The 21,723-nt window shown below is 36.1% G+C and overlaps 1 long non-coding RNA gene across 5 annotated transcripts in view; it reads right to left on the bottom strand.

The window, feature by feature from the left end:
* Window positions 1–3,185: 3,185 nt before the first annotated feature.
* LOC107198355 overlaps window positions 3,186–21,723 on the bottom strand; it is a 37,067-nt gene continuing 18,529 nt past the window's right edge. For 2 of the 5 annotated variants that reach the window (XR_001518925.1, XR_001518918.2), the window contains 2 exons: window positions 11,611–11,843; window positions 10,417–11,259 (listed from right to left, as the gene is read on the bottom strand). This is a non-coding gene — a long non-coding RNA (uncharacterized LOC107198355). The other 3 variants (XR_001518920.2, XR_004495538.1, XR_001518919.2) reach the window with 3 other exon arrangements.

The following is a 21,723-nucleotide window of genomic DNA, read 5'->3' as shown; positions in this document are numbered from 1 at the left end:
TTATGCAAGTGTAAAGAACTGTGGGCTTTGTGATGTTATGCTTGTTGCTGCAAAACACCCCTCAGTATCATCTCTCTAAAAATGCACAACACAATGCTATGTAATGCTATATACAGTTTCTTTCTCCAGCTTTGTTGAAATGATAAAAAGGCTATACCACATAACACTTAGAAGAAATATTAGCCCTTTTTGCAATCGAGAATTTTTTAGGAAGTATTTATTCATAAGGAAGACATCACTGGTATTAGTACTTGAAAAAGGTTGAAATTTGTTGCCATAATCAGTAGTACCTTTTATGACAGATTAATTTACAGCAATCAAAACAACATGCTGATCATTCAGGTGCTTTTAAGAGAGACCAAATCTGTTTCACTGGTTTTAATAATACTTTTCTCCATTCTATATTAAGAGAAGGAAGAGAAAGAAAGTAAACAGAAAAAAAGAAAAAAGAAAAATTAAAGAGGGAAAAAAAAAAAGAAAAAAGAAAAAAATCTGTATTGCTGTTTTGGTTTTAGAGATTTTTGAGGTTTTTTTCTATCTATTCACTGACTACCTCCATCACATTTCAACGCCAGGATTCTGACTTCAATAAATTAGCTGCAATTCTTGCCAGTCACAAGGCAGTTGATGGTCAGCTCCTGCCCTACTCCAGTGGCACAATTAGTCCATGTTGATTTCTAAACATCTGCTCCTTGGCTACTGGACGCTGATGAGCAGTTATTCTGTGTTTCTTAAGTCTTCACCTTTGTATGAAATCTTTTCCCGTCCAACCCCCAACAAACTATTTGAATTTCACAGATTTCAGGCAGCACAGCTTGATTCACCTGTTACAAAAACAATTTACAATGAAGGGACAATTTTGCATCAAGGAGGAAAAAAGAAATCACAGTCAAGAGTAACTAGATTTTGGACAGTTTATGTGCAGAATACCTTACTGAAGTATTCCCAGTTTAATTTTCCTTTCCTTTGCATATAAAACAAGGTTTGAAAGACTACTCAGGGTAGCACTTTTTAAGTGCTTCAATCCAACATAGTTTCTTCTGTCTTTAGTGTTTCCTGATAAGATCTTGTACATGGATTCACATTGGATTGGGTTTAGACCAGCCTATCCTAATTCACAATGTTCCTGCCCACACTGGGGTAGGACGGAGGAGAGAGTGTTGAAAACACTGTCTTCTTCCTTCATTTTTCTTTTTTTTCTTTTTTTCCTTCATTTTAACCAGGATATTGTTTTTGTTTCTCAATAATTCAATAGAATGAATTGTCTTATACAGAGGCTTCCCCTATTAAGATTTTGTGGAGAAAAAATACCTAGCATTTAGCCTACAGTAGCAAGTTAAACAGCATCCAGGGGCAATTCCAAGTATTAGAGTGCAATTTTCTTTACCAGTGTTTGAGCAGTCCCTGATTTTTCTTGTGCTAGTTAGAACATCACCAAATAATTTCTCATGTGCTTTATAAGATTTTACATGATAGAGTAGGTCATGTTTATAATCAAGAAAGTTTAATTTTCTCTGATCTTAACAAGCAGTAGATGAACTATATAAATAATTCTTTCAAGGTTGGAAAGTTGTTTCCCATTCTAAAACTTAACCTATCCCATTCCTTCCACATGGAAGGAATCCTTTCTTCCATTCTAAGTTTCTGAAAACTTTCCTGAGCTTTGTAAGTGAATACAACCAGTAAGAAAAATTTCTATGGTTCCTATGAATAGGCTGAAGAGCACATCCTCTTCAGCTGTATTTCATGCAAATGAGATTTCACAGGGTGGTGAAGTTGCCTGGCACTCTTTGGTCCTTAAGGGGTACCATATAGATCAGAAACTAGTTACAACTGAGTGTGCTTGGGGAAAGATAACACACTGGGAGAAGTGACTTAAACTTTTTTTATCATTCTATCAATAACTGTGCAGTATGTTTTTATCAGTAATAACAATTCCATCAGTAAGATTTATTTTTTTTAATTGTTAAAGCAGTTCTTTATTTCCCCCTTTTTAACAAGGTAATATAAAGTACAGTTAGTGGGCTTCTTTTCTTCATATTAAAATATTAACTGCCTTCATGAGCTTCCATGAGTAAATGAAGTTATTTTTAATGTCCAGTTAAGTTTCTGACAGCTGCAAGAGGCAGCTGGGCAGATTGGTAACAAGGCAAAATTCCATCCATTTGTAGATATGAAGACTTTCTGGTTTTCTCTGCTTTTATTTTCTGAAAAGGAGATAGAAAGCATCGAGACAATGGATTGAGACTGCCAAACCAGCCTTTGAATATTTAGATTCAATTACAATGGTCCACATGTAATATCAGCCATCAGAAACTGCAAATTTCTTTGTAGCTTCATTCTGTTTCCACCACAGAAAGATGGGTTGATGCCTCACTGCACAAGATCAAATATTTTCACAATGTAAAATCATACTGTATTGTACAAATTAGTGCATCATAAGGACCAGGTTTAGCTGACTTTCTAACATTAATATTATTTTATATTTATTAATATTATTAAATAGAATTTGGCTGAAATAAAATTTTACTGATTTCTGCATAAAGAAAGTACCAGACAGAGCAAAAATGAATTGTATCTGCAAGCAACATTTAATATTGTTCCCAAATGCTGCAGGGATAAGTCTTACAGCAGGTGAAGAAGAGTGTTCTTATAACAATAAATCAGACAGACTGTATTTTTTGTACTGTAGTTTTATTTGGTTCATGTCTTGCCAAAAAAAAAGTCAAGAAATTAGAGTTAGAGTTAAGAAAATATTCAGGGTCTTAGTGATAATTGTTTTATTACATGATAGAGATTTAACAGCAGGATAAGGAATAAATAAAATTTTCATCAGGATAGACAGGGAGGTAAAAATACTCATGTCTTTTGCTGATTTGTGTAGATATTTTACTTAGGTTGTGGCTTGTCTTTTTCACCTAACTTCAAAATCCCAGCTCCCAAATGTAGCTTCTTGTACAACTTAAAAATTATACACTTTATTCCAAAGATAAAAATATCTTAAAGGAACTTACAAACAAGGTACAGGAAAAGATATAAAAGCCTGAAATATCCCATCAAATAGTTTTACAGACAGAATCTGTGGGGTAGTTATTACCTCTCTTTTTCATTTAAGGTATATAGATCTTTTCCCACAGATTAAATTTTCACAGATGTTCATCACACGTGCAAGTATAAATATTTACCTTTCTCAGCACCTTTCCTTTCTTCTTTCCTCTATTTTTGTCCTCTGAAAACTGCTTCAGAAAGACAAAATCAATGCTTTAATTAAAATATCCGAGAAGCATTATGTGTCATGTAGCTCATACACATCAAATCAGAAAAACTCCTCTTCGCCCAGTAACAGCCAGATGTTAGAGGCAACCTCCAGGATAAAAGACACTGTAAAGACAACTTGTTATCCTTTAAACTCTCTAAGGATAATTTTCATTGTTTTTAATAAAATGCTTAGCCCAAAGGATTTTCTACATTTCCTATGTGAGAGATATATTTTGAATCATAACAGTTTTCATTTGAACAGAACTAAAACCAGAGATAAAGACGGTTTTGGTAATATCAACCTTTACCTTTCAACAAGGAGGCTGATAAAAGCAGATATCTGTTAGGATTTAAAATTTGCAAAAATATGAATCATTAATTAGGTGAGGAAGAGAGAGAATTATTCCAAAGCATGGTGGTTACATTATTGTCTGAGAGTCCCAGCTGCAGTCCCAGATCCAATAAATAAGTCAGGATTTCAGAGCAGGTAGGCCCAAGTAAAGAAAAGAAAGTGACAGAACACAGTGCAATTCCCTATCTATGAATTTCCTCAGGTGGAGAAGGCTTTGGCTTACAGCCCAAGAGAAGAGAGCTAATTCAGGGCACCAGCATACCAATGGAAGTAACAATAAACACAATATGCAGAGCAAAAGGCATATCATGATTTTGCCCCTTGACAAAATCTATTCCCTTTGAGACAAAATTCCAGAATAGTTTAGGGGAATGTTACTCAATTAAACAATCAAATATAGTAATAATAAAAATAATAAAAATGAAGTAAAAGGACATCATTATTTTGTGAATCATTTATTTACAAAAGTCTATAGATTACATAGATAATTCACACATAAACTTTATATGTGTGTTTATATTTTGCATTTATATATAAATAATAAAGTGAAATGTAAAAAAAAAAAACCAAAAAATATAAACAAACAAGTAACAATCAGAGAAAAACGAAAGATGAGAATAATTTAGCTTCACAGAGTTGTATACAGCACTAAATAGAAGCATATCAAGAAAAGCAATGTTTCTCTTCTTGGCAACAATGTACTTTAACAAGGAAAATTAGAGTCCCACTAAGGGCTGAGAAACCAATGCCCAGAGGAAAAATAGAGCTTGATTGAAAATACAGAGAAAGAAAAAAAAACCTGTTTATATTTTCACAAAGGACTTATTTAATAAACTTTTTGATTAAAAGAAAAGGGAAGAGATCTGCAATATATTCACCAATACATGACAAAATGAATTCAATTGCTACACTATGATACATAAATATTTAATTGCTACTGGAAAGAGAAAGATGAGCTAATCTACAGAAACTAGACTCCTATCTACATGAATACACAGAAAGAAGCAGACCACTTAGCCAGAATGCTTTCTGAATTGCTAGAAATGAATGTTTTTTAAACTGCCATATGCAGGACAGGCATATCATTATCCAAATCATGAACACTTACAACCTTTTCTTTCCCTGCCTTCTTTTACTTTTTATTTTTTCTTTAATATTTTGCCGGACTCTGCAATTTACCATTGCAGTTGTACATTTAACTTACATTGCAAAGAGTTTAATAAACACAGAACCTGCCAGATGAACCCAGGGATTTTTTCAGAACCTCATCCTGTTTTAATTCAAACATGGTGACTGTCATGTCTTGCATCTTTTCCTCTGTTCTCTGGGCTGGTTATATGTTACAAAGGTATGGTAAGCTGTGGAAGTGCTGGTAACCAAAACTGGTTGCAAGAGCTGCTGACAGAACTCATCAGCACAGTCTCACTGCTTTGAACTGATGAATTTGATTGAATAGGCATGGGGAGACAAGGCCAAGAGAATGAAATTATGGTACTTTTTCATACTGACATACAGACTATGGTACTTTTTCATAGCCAACTTTGCACAAGGGGCAGAATAGCTACATTTCCCCTTTTCCTAAGCCTAATACCTAACATTCTGACACTTTTGATTGGGAGTATGCTCTGCCTCTTCTCTGAAAGATGTTATTTGCTTTAGCAAATCTCATGCTGAGAGGCTGGACAAGGTTGCAAATGTCTTGCTATTCATGTCAAGCAGGTAACATCTTCCTAATGGTTTCTCACCAGTAGCTTTACCTACATAAATATAAACTGTAGACAATCTTCTGTAAATAGAAACACTTTTTTTTTTTCTCTTTTGATCAGCAATACATCAAAATATTCCATATCACCGGCTAAAAGCTCAAAGCTCTCCACATGCTTGTCTAGTCTGTGACAGTTGCTGGCAAAAAGGAGTGTTTAGGATATACTCCTGGTACCATGGTGTTGAGTGTATAACAAGCAGTCACAGAAAAACAGACAAGCAGTTATCTAGACAGCCAGAAAGAGGAAGCTGTCAGAACCACAACAGAACTCCAGTGAAAATTAAAATAACTGACTGAAAGAAGGATTACATAAAAATGCATTGCTACACAATGATCAAGATCACACAAACTCACAAACTATTTTCATGCAGACCATTTTTTTCTGAAGTAATAAAGCTAAAAGTCCAATTCCATTTAAAGTGGTAAAATAAAATGCAAATTTTTCATCTGAAGGTATCTGGAATTTTTTCGGCACCATTAACTGTTTCAGCTCTCCATGAGCCAAATACAAGAGAAAAAAAATAATAAAAGCAAGTGGTTTTGCAATGGGTTTCTTGGCACCATTTCAAATTTTTCTTCTCTTGACTAGTGGGAAAGAAAAAATTTTAAAATATTCTAAAATCCAAACTGTCAGGAAAAAAAAGTCAGTGCAAGAAATGAAGAGGTCTTTTATTGCTCTGTGAAACTACTTTCCTGTCCCATGCTGTATTAATTTAATACACTGCAGAGAGGATAAGGGTTTAAAAACTTATTTATTATATAATGCACCAATAATAAACACAGAAAAAACTTTTTTTGGTGGAAAGCTGTTTCAAATTTGAAAAAAGTTGTTCAGTAAATTAAAATATAGTGTCTTCACCCTTTGGATGTCTTCTCATGCCTATTTGAATAAAATTACAATTGTTTGCCTGCATTCATCTTTTGTTAATTTTGGGGTTTTTCTTTGCTTGTTTGTTTAGTGAGCTTTGGGTTTTTTCTTAACAAAAACATACAAATGAAAATAAGAAAGAAGTTTTAGAAAAAATATTGGCTGTTCTTTCTACTATCCAATTGGAATTCAAATAGCATGCAGTCTTTAGGTTTAATAACCAAAGAACATTGTTAGATGTTTGATAGATCAAATTTGTCCAAAAGAGGCCAGCTTTTGTCATGTATGTAGTTTAACTCAGAACTATCTGTCAAACTACATTTCCAAGATGAGCTGTCTTTATGCAAGCCAAGAACAAAAAATCTGTTTTTTCTAACAGCACTTTCATACTATTGTATAGCTACAATTCAGAGCAGTGCTGCAACACACGCAAGAAATAAATATTTAAACAACAATAAAGAACTTCATAAGAAAACTCAAGCTTAATTTCATAGGAAAACTCAAACTTCCTAATACATTACTAGAATTCGTTAGCTTGGACCCAGATTCTTTCCAGACGACAGCCCACACTGGATGCCTCTCTGCTGCCAACATTTCATGTAAAGGAAGACCTAAATGATCATCCTTTGCCAAAATAAAACTATTCAAAAATCATTTGGAGGTTGTGCCAATGAAGTGAGAGGATTCCCCACAAGTCAGTTCCAAACAGGAGCTCTGGGTAGTGTTTGACCAGAACTCCCAAAAACTGGGTCATACACTACAGTGGGAGACCAGCCCAATACCTTACACAGTAGGGAACAGGATCAGATGGTGTGATTAAAGGCAATTGAGAAAAATGAGGACACATCTGTTTCTGCAGGCAGTGTTTAGATATGCAGACACCCAAAGTGCACCTGCAGCCTTTGGCCATTTTGTCCCACAAAATTTGGAGACTGGCATAGTGGTGCCAGCCTAAAGTCTCTCTGAAAATGTAAGCCATAGAGAAGTGCTCTATAACTTCATGATTAAACACTTTCTATTAAAAGGTTCTATGTCATAAACCCTCCTCCAAAAAAAAATTTAAATGCTAAGCATCAACAGACATATAAATATGCATGGGCATATATATGCATTCCATATATACATCAAATTATTTTAGACTTCAAATTGGCTTTGAGTTCAACTTCCTAGGCTATCCTCTTTCTGCAATCTTTCTGCCAGCCTCTGCAAGATAAAAAGTCATGAAAAAATGTCTGTTAGGCTACTTTTTGTTTAACAATCACCTCAGCCTTAGCTTAAGAAGCAGTTTTGAACTCTCTTGCCAAGTTTCCAGCTGAGGCTCACATTTTTGCTAAAGTGTTGGGCTTCTTCAGTTAAAGCTGGTGTCACATCCAGAGGCAGCCAGAGGGCCTCTGGAGAACAGCCACATCATGCAAGAACTTGAGAATGGCCTGTCATGCTTCCGTCAGTCCAGCAGCCAAACTGATCAACAGCTAACTAGAATGAGAGAAGATATTAGTCTTGACCTGGGAATCAAAAAATGACTTGTATGTATATATTCCTTCCTCCCATCCCTGTCCCCAAAACATGCCTGCGTGGAAGCAAGGGGATTGCTCCCTATCGTGGAGGCAGATACCAATTTCTGATGTACAAGATGCAGTTCCCCTATCAGCTGCTAGCAGGAGGGGAAGGTAGCCCTAGAGAAACAGGAAATCAGTAGCACAGAGATACTGAGACTTAGTGCCTTTCCGCCTCAGTGGTAACATGATGCCCAACACACAGCCACAGCCACTTGAGGGAAGCCTGTAATCACAAGATATTGCAGGGTAACAGGAATATTGACAAGTAGCCCTCAATTTCTTAAATTAATGAACTTCAGCTGAGTTAAAATATGCCAAATGTCTGCTGCTTTCACACACAAGGAAAGAAGGAAAAGGTACAATGAATTTCAGGATTACTGTAAGCTACCTACAAGAGTCTTTGCAAATATGTGGAAAATGCCACCCAAACACTGTTTTTCCCTTGTGTTGTTTGCCCAACTGCAAGAAATTTCTTCCTACTTCGAGGGTTATGACATGACACAGGGAAGCAGATCTCAGAGAGTAGAACAGATTGTTGGATAAAGAGCATGAACTATGGAAGAAAAATGTGTGTTTGGGGATGTAAAGGGCAACAGGTCTTCAGAGTGAAACAAAAGAACTTTAAAAAGTATAATTTTATTTTCTTTAAGTAGTATTAAAGAACTTTTAGAAGAAAAATCAATTCTTAACACTAGAAAGAAATTCTACTTAAGAGGGGTTACCTTTCTGCTTTATGATGGCATTGTTTGAAATAGTTCTTTGGAAACAGAGAATCACATTTCATTAGCATATGTAAAGACTGGGGAATATAGAACTCTTAATGTCTGAAATACTAGGCAGATTCCATGCAGCCTGTCTCTAAATTTCTCCAGGTAAGGTGCATATGAGAATTTCACTAATATAGATTGTTTATTACTCAATGCTGACCTTTTCATTCAAGGGGCATGTAAATACTATTAAAAATAATAACAGAACTTTAGAATTCCAATAAAGTGCATCCCCAAGTCTACATTCATGAAAACTGTCTTATTATGCTGTGTCTTTGATCATACAAGTGCAAGAGTTAAAAAACACACTAAATAAAAATCTCAGACATCTTAAGAAAAAGCTATGATTAGATCTTTGGTAATGCTATGTAGAAACAAGAACACTGTTTTTACATAACTTTTGTGTCATTTATTTCCATTTTGGTTCAACAGAGTTCATACAGAGATGTACTGACCCGAACACTGTAAAAAACTCCAGCACTATATTAATAATATGGAAAAAGTACAGCTAACTATTGCCAAATAAATGTCATATTTACCAAATAATACAGTTTGGTTATTTGTAATAGTTTCTCCTAGAAAACCTAGGTTAAATTTGCTAAACTGGGACAGCAGGATGCTTTATTGTCTTGAATGCTCCCAATCCACCATTCAGCATAGCTAGGTAAAACATAAATTAAATTCCCATCTACCTTATTAGATTAAACACCCAAGATCTACTGGTACTGCCAGTAATGTGGCTTCCTTCCCTCTCTTAGTGTTCTTGTGCTTAAAACTGGACTGATCAAGCAGAAGTTGAAGGGAGAGCAAGGGGAGATGGGGGGAGAAGGAGAGGAAGGGAAGCTCCAGAGTGGGGACTTGAAGGTTAAACACCATTTCAGCTCTCTGGCTGTGAGCCTTGCAGCACTCCCTGAATGCAGCAGGTTTTACTGTGGGTCTGGGAATCACAGAAACATCCCAAAGTAAATAAAGAGAGTACTGGCTAAGAGGAAAGGGATAAGAAAATTCCTAGTCTGAGTGGCACTGCAGATCTTAGCTACATCAATATGCTATAGTAAGAGGCTTTCAGGTAAGATGGTTTTATCCCATTAAATACTTTCAGTCAATTTAAGTCAATGCTATTAGTGCATACAGATGTTCTAATTTTTAATACTGATCTGAAATAGACAGTTAAGCTAAATAACAGAGCCATTGAATTTATTGAAAATTTTGATGTATTTAATATCATCCAAAGCAGAATAAATACACAATCTGTCTTCAAGAAGATGAATTGGCTACAATGCAAAGCCTGTAATCTCTAAACAACCAGAAGAAACTAAGCAGAGCTTAAAAGTATGAGCTTTACTGCATAAATAAATACTACAACACCTCAGAATACCTTGGAGTGGTGAAGGGTGGTGCATCCTGGAACATGCATCAACAGAAATTATAACTTTCTTGCTTTCTTCATTAAATATTTCTTAGAAATAAGCAATGACTTCAAATGCCAAACAAAATAAAACATGGAATTAAAATATGAAATTCATCTGATTGTGATCAGGTATAGGTATATTCTGAAAAGTACAAAATCAATTCTCTTGTAATTTTAAAAAAGAACAAGTCCACAACATGAAAGATCTTAGGAAAAGAAAAATTTCTACTATCTGGTTTAAAATGTCTTCAATAATTTTCCAGTAGTTACAAATTTAGGTTAGTACTTTTTAATTAGGTCTGGAAGCCAAGAAGACTTGTTTTCAGGGTTTGAAAGATGCATAATATATTTTGATGTGGCAGATCTACAAGACTTGTAAATTGCAATCTTCCTCTGGGATCTGCTCCTATACACGAAACAAAGCTTCTCACACAGATTTCATCCATGCATATATTTTTAATTCCATTACATCTGATAATGATAATAGATTATTAATATTTCTTTTTTGAATGTAGAATTCACTGCATTTTTGTCTATTAAATTTCCCTTTTTCAGTCATCTTTTATATTCTAAATGATTTATCACTTGAGATGTACTCCTTTCCTTCAAGAGTTTTGTAAATTTATACCACTTTCTAGTTCTTTTTTTGTAATTCACCAGCTTCATAACATATTGCTGCTCCTTGATAACCAAATTTTATTGAAGCAATAACTAATACTGCTGTATTTTATATTTCTTGAAGATTAGTAGCTAGGAAAGGCAATATATTTCCTTGGAAGTAAAAGTTTGTTAGCTGCTGTTGGCTGTTAAACACACACCCACCTTACACTTCTAATCATTATTATTAAAGTTTTATAAAAAATCTGCTTGACTCTGTTAGGTTTTGGGAAGTCATCATCTGTGCAAATGTTAACTTTCTTAGAGAGTCTTCTTGGAACAGGTGTCCCAGGGAAATAATTTGAATCACAGCAGGCAGTTTAAAAATTGCATTATCCCTGAGAGTTAGATTATAACTGATACTCAGAATCTTAGGTTTCTCCCTCCCTGTGTTTTATTATAGAATTCAACTGAACAAATTTTTCAGATACACCATCTGAAATAAAATGTCTTGGAGGGGTTAATTGTATTTCCCATTATTCTAAGATGGAAGATTACCCATATGGAATCTCTCCTTCAGACATCTGCCATGGCACAGCTCTTCCAGAGCTCTTCTCTGCAGCAGCAATGGTGCAAAACATATCCTGCAATTTCAGCAGAATCCAAAGTGACAATAGCAAACCTGGGGACAGAATAAGAACTAATTAGCCAAGGGAACACCTCAAGAGCTTTAAAGTTCAAAAGGTAGCCAAAAGTGGGCTTGCTTGATTAGAAATTCCCTCTATTTTTAACCACAATATGGCTCATGTAGAAAGATTTCTTAGAAATTACAGCAAAAACCTTATGCGTAGATTTTTTGCAATTCAATCTATAATGAGCACTAAATTTTATAGGTTTTAAAATCAGGAATTTCTAATGTTTGTACCACTTTAAGATAAGATATTCTAAGAATTAATAATATTAGTATGTATTTTAAAAATTAGCATGAAAAAATATATTTTAAAGTATATTTGCTATAGATATATAGACTTACATCATTTTGTAAACTTCAGAGGGGAGAAAATTTGCAAAATCTTCAGTCATGACGTAATTTAGAACATTTTTCATGCTAATTCCTTGATCTTTAGCTCTTCTTAAAAGTTGAACAACAACATATGTTTAGCCAAGAGATACATTGTATGGTATTCTGCTGAGGTTTTATAACCAGATGGATTACGATTTCTCATTAAGCAGACATAGGACAACGAGTCTTGTTTCTTGGGGCATCTGTTATAAACACAAAGCAGATGTAGGTTTGATTAATATCAAATTATATTAATATTTGATATTAATATATTGATACAGGTTGATTAATAGCCCTGGTATCTCGTTGTGTCAAGATCAGTTCATATGCTTCATGATGGAACAAGACCTTAGCACAAATTGAATATGCTCTGTCAGATTTCAATCCAAGATGAAACACTGTGTCTATTCATTTTGTCTTTACGAAAAGCATGAATTCGAAGGCCACGATTTTATGGATGGAAGAGTAAGGAATGCCATTTAATTTAAAGCTTTTTTCAAGTGAAAGGAGCTCAGTGGTAAAGAAATGAGTTTTAATTTAACTAAGTTTGTTTGTAAGCCTGAAGAGATTTATGTGTGTAAACAGAAGTCATAATCAACACTATAAAACAAAGCTTTTTAAAGCTGTAGCCCCTGACAAACTGCTATTTTCTTCAGTAGTATTCATATGTGCTATGAAGACACCTATACAGCATGGAAACAAGTCATGTTTATAGCCCATGTAAGCACATGGTGTGCCACAGTGCTCCACCGTGGAGCATCAGCAATTACCACTGCAGACCAGGGGTCAGTGGTGTGTCTGGTCCTGTTCAGCATCTTCATTAATGAGCTGGATGATGGGACAATGGGACTCCTAAGCAAGTTTGCAGAAAGTGCAAAACTGGGAGGAGGAATGACAGATAGACCACAGGATTGTCACAGCCAGAGTGACCTGGAGAGGAGAAGGAAATGGGCTCAAAGGAACTTCATGAAGTGCAAAGTCCTGCCACTGGGGAGGAACAATCTCAGGCACCAGCACATGTTGTGACTCCATATCTGGAAAGCAGCTTTGCAGAAAGGGGCCTGGGGACAGAAAGTTGAATATCAGCCATCACTGCGTTGTTTCAGTAAATGTTAATGGTGTATGTCCTCAGCAGGGTGGGAGAGGTGATCCTTCCTCTTTATTCAGTGTTTTTGCAGGCAAAATTGGACTCCTGTGTGCAGTTCTGGGTTTTTCAGTGCAAGAGAGACATGGACATTCTGCACACAGTCTGATGAAGGGCCACAGAGATGAAGGAACTGGAGGATTGCTAGGAGGAGTAATGTTTTATGAGATGTCATAACCCATAAAAGACTCTGTGGTCCACAGAATTGCAGCATCCAGCCCTGGGGGAGGCACCTGGGCGTTCCCACTGAGCCACTGAGTGTATGTTACCCCAGAGGATGGACGTGGTGCTTTGCAGACTCCCCCCACGCCTGATGGCTCAGGACTGTGACCATCACTTCATTCAACAGACACTGACATTGCAACAACCAGGCCTCATCATGGGATCCACAGGTGGTAACGGTGTGCCTTAGTGCTCTTTCTTTTTCTTTATTTCTTTCCCCTTCTACATGTTCTTAAGTGTTATTTTTCATGTTTTTATATTGTTGCATTTCTAACCACAATGGGTACATTTTAAAATTGTCCAAGTATCTCATGCTACCTTAGTTATATAAAGCTTGCAAGTAAAGGCTTGTTATTGAACCTCCTGAGAATTTTGCTGTATCTTATGCACTCCACCCAAAGTAAATCAAACCAATTTCCCCTAAACCCACCGAGCAGACCACACATAACACCTGGCAACTTCAGATGTTCTGTGATTCTGTGAGCACATGACATTTGTAGTGCTGTGTGTCATCAGAAGTCGTGGAAATAGCTATGCTTTCATAACTTCTCAAATTTAAAAATGAATAGAACACCTTTTAAAATATAATGAATTTCCTAATGGATTGCATTAAATTTGCAAATTGTACATAATTTCAGATCATAATCTGCCATTGGTTTAACTCAGTTGTATAAAATATAATATGTTAATTTTTTTATAGAAAGTGAAAATGACCAGAAAAGGACATAATAGCAGAAAAAATATAGCATCTAAGTGGATAAATAAACTTTAAGCCCTCTCCAAAATCAATTTTAAAATTAAATCAGCAATTCATGAAAGTTCTGCTGATTCTGTACATACCTAAGACAGCATAAAGGACGCATTTTTTAAAAAATTTGTCTTTTGTGTGAAGTTGGGGAAACAAAAGAGATCATTTATTAAGGGTACCCTTATTAAGGGTAGAACCTGCTAATTGCAAAATATGTGATGCAAGCATCAAATGTTACCTAGCCAGGCCAAGAGAAAGAAATAAGTCTTTCCTGAATTTGAAATTATGGGGTCTCTTGAGAATCTGCCACAGGAGCAGAGTGAAGAAAGTATTGAGTGTGTGTGTGTGTGTGTGTGTGTCAGCAGCAAGAGCGGTGTGGGGAAGGTCCCGATCAGATGAAGAGTCCCTGTCCCTTCATGCACATGCTGGACACTCTTGTCACAGGATGTTTCCATCCCCATCCCCAGCACCAGGACAGAAGGTAAAGCTGAGTTTTCATTCTGGGTTGGTGCAGCTGTAGACAAGCAGCCGCAGTTCAGCCAGTCGTGACTGCTTTCTGAGGGGAATGTGGCATACACTTGTGTGATACAAAGTGATGCACTACACCAGGAAAACCTAGATGCCTCCTGTTAAACAAATAGCCACTGCTGATTCACATGCTTCCCAGACAGCAGAGGCATAGAACAGCAAAGGTTTGTGGTGAGAATACAGAATGAAATTCTTTCTAAGGAGAATATAGAAAATCTGAACACATTCCCCTTCTTAGTTATTAATAGGCCCTGGTTCAAGGCAATAACAGCAAAACTGACACGATAATGACAGCTTTCCAAGGCTTTCTGGCCAAGGCCCCTTAAATATGACAATGACTAATTCTTCCAGCTCTATAATTCTCTGACATGCCACCAGGAAGACAGCAGAACTGCCTATTGGTATTCAAAGTACTGCTTCTGTCCAGAAAAAAGACATCTACAGCTTTTACTATCCCCATGCCTGCTGCCACAGAGGATGCTCTTGTGACATAGAGAATGTGCATGTGCCTTGCCCTTTGGAGACAATAAATTCCCTTTACCCCTTAATATTAGGGGAAAAGATCAGTAGATATATTAGAAAACCTCAAGTATTACAATAAAAGCTGCAACTACATCAGAAACAGTTAAGTTACCTCACAGCAGGTTAGAATCACCCTAGAACTTACAAAAATCAGTTACCATTATTGCTGATATTTTGGGGCAAAATATAGACTCTTGTCCCTGGTCCTGCACAATGGAGAATTTTATTACAATTAGCTTTTGTGGACAAACCTCAGTGCTGCATTTGCTGGGCCAGCTGCAATACAAAAATCTCTCTTAGTGACAGCAACAATAAAAAGCCATCAGTAAATAATCAAACAATTTAAGTCACTTATACAGTGAATAGTCCAAAGGAACTTAAAAATAGGTGAACTTTTGAAGGTTGCATTTATACTAAATGAAAAAGTCAGAATTGTATCTCATAGACAGAAAAGAAAATACTGGTTCAATACACCTAGAAATTTCTACAAAACTTAATATTCACATTGATTTAAGTGCAAAGCAAAACTAATGAGTGAACCCAAGGAAAGAAGAAAATATACCTGAAAAAACCAAACAAACACAAAACAACAAACAGCCACAGACATATATATATATATATATATATATGTGTGTGTGTGTGTGTGTGTGTATATATATATATATATATATGTGCAACAGAGAACAGGCTGAGAAAATTAGACAGAGAGCTTATGAAAAGAAAATGAAGAGTTTTAGTCTAACAGAAATTACCTTCAAGAACAGAAAAAGAAATTATAAAGACATAAAAAAGATTATGGAGTATTCCATCTGCTTTTTATAATTTCACATTCAGTACCATAAATCTGAAGTGCTCTGCCTTAAAAAATAATTTGAGATTATTTATTTAAAGGGTCATTAAATACCTGAAGTATTAGAAACAAATATTTTTGCATTTATCTTTTTTTACAGTACATTAGATTCAAATTCAAAGAGGTATTTTGATGTAAGCACTAATGTAATTAAAATATCACTGATCAGGTTCATAATCATATTTCTTAAAATGCAAACTATAATGCCGGAAACTTTTGAAAGAAACCAATAAATGCTTTTAACCCAAATAGAAAATAGTTTTAACCCAAACTTTTGGCTTGTTGAATTAAAAATGTTCCTCAAAGAAAACATTGTTCTGAATCCCCTGTGAATTCTCCCAAGATGATGATGATGATGATTATTATTATTATTGTGGAATTATCAGTAAAACTGCATCTCTCACAATCTTATTTTTGTCCATGTTCTCATTAAAATCCACAGTTTTTCCTCTAAGGATGTGAACTGAGAATGGATACATCAGAAACTATCACCCAAATTACAAAAACTGTTAGCAGGTGTTTTAAGTGTTTACAGTATTACACCTTTTCAATCCAGAAATGCCATGCACCATGAGAGCACTCTCTATCACCTTCCCTTCGTCTGTCCTATAGAAAAAGAGAAACACACAGCTCCTATATAATTTTCCTTTCTCTATCTGTGACAAGTACAGACTGTAAAAGGTAGAGAAAAGATAATAAACCCAGCTGATACAATACAAAGCAGAAATGCAATCAGCATATTGAGTGTTTTGCATTTTCTGTGATTAGCTTGTGTAGTATAGTACAAATTCCTTTGATGGCACTTGGAGTCCTGGCTGAGGTAGAATTATTAACTGAGACTTTTGTCCACACAGCAGCTGCCTGGGGAAATCTCCCCACACTAGACAGGCCCCAGCCTTTCACCATGGGCTTGTGATGCAGTCAGAATAGCAAAGACTGAAACTTTTTTTCCTGGCAGTAAAATATACCATACTAAATGGCATCGACTACCATACTAAATGGCATCGACATTCAGTGGCAATATTTGTACAGTACCTAACAACACTGGTAATGCACCACCATCTCACAGAAATGCTTTCTTTAATTGCTGCCAGCCTGGCCTTCCTCTCTAGAGCTTGAAATCCTTTCATGCTGCCAGGGAAATAAAAAAATACTGTAGACTGGAAGCTGGCATCTGAAAGTTCAGACTGGAAGAGTGGACCTGGGAACACTAGAGAACACAGCATAAGAGAAGCAACTGTGTCACCCTGGAGAATTAATGGAAAATACTTTTTCCAAGAAAGATGGCATCAAGTTAAATACTGCAGAGTGCACAAGAGAGAGGTACTAGAAAGCAGATATTAATGGCCACATCAGTATACATTTGTCCCAAATTCACCTGCGAAGACACCCTGTTTACAAGTTTTGGTGTAATTTTTTTTTTACCTAAGGCATAGCTCTGACTTCATTCAGATTCAATAAAGGAACAGAGGCAAGTTAACAGGTGAATAAAACCATTAGTCTAGCATGAACAGCTGTGTGGCAGGAAAGGTTTAATACATTTTTCTAACAATTAAGTTTTCTACTTCTGCCCAAATATACTACCATCTTATGCATTTTCGCACACTTTCTTGCCTATTTCTCATCTCCTTCTTGTTGAGACTGTTTCTCAGTCAAATATGCAGGAATTCAGGACTTTTATTGTGCTTCCTGTAAGACCCTCAGGCACAATACTGATTTTTGTTAAACACTGAATAATGTACAGTCCATAAGAGACCAGACACAAAAATACCATATTATTAATTTTCATTAGCAGTAAAACACATGAAGCATGGGGCGGGAGCTAGATTATATTTAAGGTCTCTTTCAATTCAAGCCATCCAATTATTCTAAGAAGCCCATGCTTTCAGTGGCACCGCTTCCTAAATCCTAGTAAAATGAAAGGATTTCAAATGCTTAAAATCCTTCTGTCTTTATAAATACAGGTTTATGGTTTCACTAACCTGATTTTCTAACTGATTTTCTTTATCTTGTATTCTTTATACTTTCTGAAGAAATAATTTGGAGGTCCTTAAAGAAACATAGTAAATGGTGGGAAGCCAGGAAAAGAAAACACAGTATTTTACTGATAAGTAACTCTGTGTAAAAATAGTTACTTCACAATGCAGAAGTCTTCCTACCTAGATGTAGAAAGAAGGTGGTATATGTTGTCTCTGTCAGTACTTCAGACACTTTCTAGTTTTATGCCCTTTCCATAGACTGCTAAAATATTCATCTGTCTTAATTTTTTCTTCCAGAGGAACTAGCTAAGAAACTTCTGTCATTTGAAAAGCAGTACATCACTTTCAATCTATAGCTAATACACTCTTTGAGCAACATGCCGGTAAAGGATGGCTGACTCCAAGGAAGGCTTCATTTAACTTCATCCATTTTTCAGGGAAAATGTCTGGTGATTACATAAGCTGCTACCAGCACTAATAGCCAGATAGATAAACACATTTTCAGAAGAGGTTATAATATCTCAGCTTCGTCTTTGCAGTGCTTGATTAAGGTAGAATATTTGTGCTTCATATCTGCATTCTTCTCACTTCTGAGTGTTCTCTTGACATTTTTTTTTTCTCTACTCAGAGATAGGCTGATTCATACTATGAGTCTAATGTTTTCTTTTTTCCCACTTATGTAAAGGTTGACAACTCATTGGGGGGAATAAAAAAAGGCCACTGAGAATTAGCAACACCCCTGAGTGGTTTTAATGTACATATTGTGGTTAGATTAATTTCTGGTTTGAGATGTCCTTTAAACATTGACAGCCAAGAGCTTGCAGGTTGGCAAAAAAGTCAAAACATGTAAAACCCCTTTGAATTTTTTTAAGTTTCTATTTAAATACGTGTCTATAAAATACATAAATTTTACCATTTAGAAAACATTAAATTATTTAGTTTGACATTTTGAGGTTTTTCCCCTTGGTAGCTTTGGCTGATTCAATGTAACACAACTGACTTTCCAGCACTAGGGCTGTTGTGTTACTCAGGACCTGATTTTCACACTGTGATTCTGTCTTGTTGTATCTTAGTAATTTACAACCTCATGTTTTGAAGTAAACAGTTTCAATCTAAATACAGAGGGCTTAATTCCTTGCAGAATTGTCCATTCCTTCCATGACTGAAGAGCTTCAGAGTACCAACAGGGTAGTAAGCAACCTAAAAGTAGTGGCTATCATTAAACTTTAAGAACGTCCAAACACAAGTTATACAATAGAAATGAGAAAAGCAAGACCTGAAGACATGACACAGTTTTTGATCTTTACCTTGAAGGTTTGATGGCAGCCCATTCCACCTTTTTTTGTACTGTGACCAGCTACAAAAGGCTTCAAGGTGAATATGTTGTACAGCCATGTTAACTCTGCAGGTGCTCATGCCTGGCCCTGTAGCAACTTTGAAGTGGAAAAATTCCCACTGAAATTTTTATGTGAGGATGGAAGAGGTGCCTTAGAAGCTGCTGTGCAGCATTGTAGCAGGACACACAGAAGAAGAAAGGAAAGAGCAGTAATTTTAAATATGAGTCCCACCTTTGATGACAAAATAATGAAGCAACCTCTTCTCTAAAAGATTTTAGCTCTAGGGAATAAGGGTTTAGACAGCTATGAAAATATGGGTTTATTAATTCAACTTCAGTTCTAAATCAGTCTGAGTTCCAGCTGTGACAGTTGTCTTACCACACTAATTTCATATTCAGACTAATATGATAGAATCTTACAGCCACAGTACTTTACCTTACCCTTGCCATGGTTTGACACAAATGCCAGGCACCCATGAAAGCCACACACTCACGCTCCCCTGCCACAGCTGGGGCAGAGAGAAAAAATGAATTAAGGGTTCATGAGCTGAGATAAGGACTGGGAGAAAACACTCCAAGAGCTCAGCTTAAAGGTACAAAGTAAATTTATCACTAACAGAGTCAGAGGAGGATAATGAGAAGTAAAATAAGACCTTAAATAAAATGAGAAGTGAAATGAGACCTTAAAACCACCTTTTCCCCCCAGCCCCTCCCTTCCTCCACCGACAGCACAGGGAGATAGGGCATGGTGTTCTGGTCAGTTCATCACTGAGATTTTCTTCTGCTGCTCAGGGAGAGGAGTCCCTCTCCTGTGAGACTGTGGCATCCCTCCCACAAAAGACAGTTCTCCATGAACTTCTCCAATATGGGTCCACTCTCACGAGCAAGAGTTTCTAGCTTCCGTCATAGGCTCCTACTGGGCAGTCAAATTCTTCCTGTATCATTTCTGTGGAGTCATCTAATGGCTGAGACCTTAAATATTCATATTTGTTCTAGCATCATTCTACACCTTTCATGAGCAGAATAACTAATCATGTCACAGATATACAAACCTTTTTATTTTGTCTGAGACAGGACTGGCTCATGCTGGTGAACTTCTAGCTGCAGTTTAATATGGAAAAAGTCAAGCTGGTAGAATATGTCCCTTCATAGTGCCTCTTTAAAACTTTCACAGAATAACAGAATTACAGAGTGGGGGGAGTTGGAAGAGAGCTCTGGAGATCATCCAGTCCAGCCCACTTGATAAAACCAATTCACCCAGAGCATATTGCACAGGATCATGTCCAGGCTAGGTCTGAATATCTCCACAGGAGACTCCACAACTTCTCTGGGTAGCCTGTTGCAGTGCTCTGTCACTCTCAAGTTGTATCTCATATTCATATGGAACTTCTTGTGGTTTGGGTTGTGTCTGTTGCCTTAAAGAACCATTTGACTAAAAGGCTGTTTCAAATGCAGTCTTAAATTCTAACATTTGTACCTGCTGTAAAAATCAGTTCAGAAGAATGTAGAGACATTTTCATGGGTTTTTTTCCTCCCCCTACTTTCATTACTTCACACAGGGAACTACATGGTACACATAGCGAATGTCCACCCTACTCAGATGTGGTTTATTATCCCTGAACATTATTAATAGTTACCAATATTATAATTGTGTTCAAGTCATTCCACATGGCGTCTGAAGATTACATAGTAATACAATTTCCAAATTACATGATTTCTATTCCATACCTAAAGTTTCTTTTTCAGCAACAGAAGATATTTCAGAACTTAATTTAACATGTTAAACAAAATGGAATGATCTTATAGAATCACTATTCCATGTAATTAAATAATAATTCAAATAATTAGATTTCATTTTGGTCCTAAGAGAATTATCACATTTGCTTAGGCAGAAAAACAGAGTTAATTTGGATCTTAATGTAGTATTCTGCAAGCATTATAAATCAGTAATATGAAATATTCAAACTATTCAATGTAATACAGCTGAAAGGTGAAACTCTACTGTAGTGCCACGTTTTGCAATTTCCTGCCAATTCATCAATTTTAATAATACAGACAAATCAGAGCATTATATCTATTAAAATACCAGTGAAAAAGAAATTCATTATAATAAGCATAAGACTGAATGCCTACTTAATACACACTGACACACTACCAAAGACAAATAGAGTCAACTGGAACTGGGTATGAAGTGACATTCCCATCTGGCTTCTTACTATGTTTTATAAATTGTAAGGAAGTCTTGGCTACCTGAATGTCACATTCTCAAACTTTGGCCATTTTTCTTGAAAGTGTACTTTTTCTTCCCCTTCCTAAAGAATTTCCACCTTCTTACATAATTACCAAGAGTCTAAAAGCATAGTTTTATTGTTGGGTGGTAAGGGTTTACATGCTTTCCCAGCGGGTACCCTGTCGTGTGCCATCCAGTACGTACGTGACTGCCTCTTTAACTACCATTAATAGCACCTGGCATTTTTCAGACTGACACTAGGGCATGATTTAGACAACCAAGTGTACCTCCCTGGAACTGCAGAGAAGCACATTTGGTCAGGAGAAAATACCACAATTTAGGTAGAAAAAGAATAAATTAATAGAGGGAAAAAAAGAATTGCAGCAGACAGAAAGTAACAAGAATTTCCGTAATAAAACTCTGCACTTTCCTGTCATATATTTTGACAGACAAAAAGGAAAAAGGTCTTAAGCTGGCCACAAAAAAGGAGAGGAGAGGAGAGGAGAGGAGAGGAGAGGAGAGGA

The sequence above is a fragment of the Parus major genome, chromosome Z, assembly GCF_001522545.3.
Source record: "Parus major isolate Abel chromosome Z, Parus_major1.1, whole genome shotgun sequence".
NCBI classification, from domain to species: domain Eukaryota; kingdom Metazoa; phylum Chordata; class Aves; order Passeriformes; family Paridae; genus Parus; species Parus major.
The sequence above is the reverse complement of the archived record's forward strand: the minus strand, read 5'-3'. Positions and strand labels throughout refer to the sequence as shown.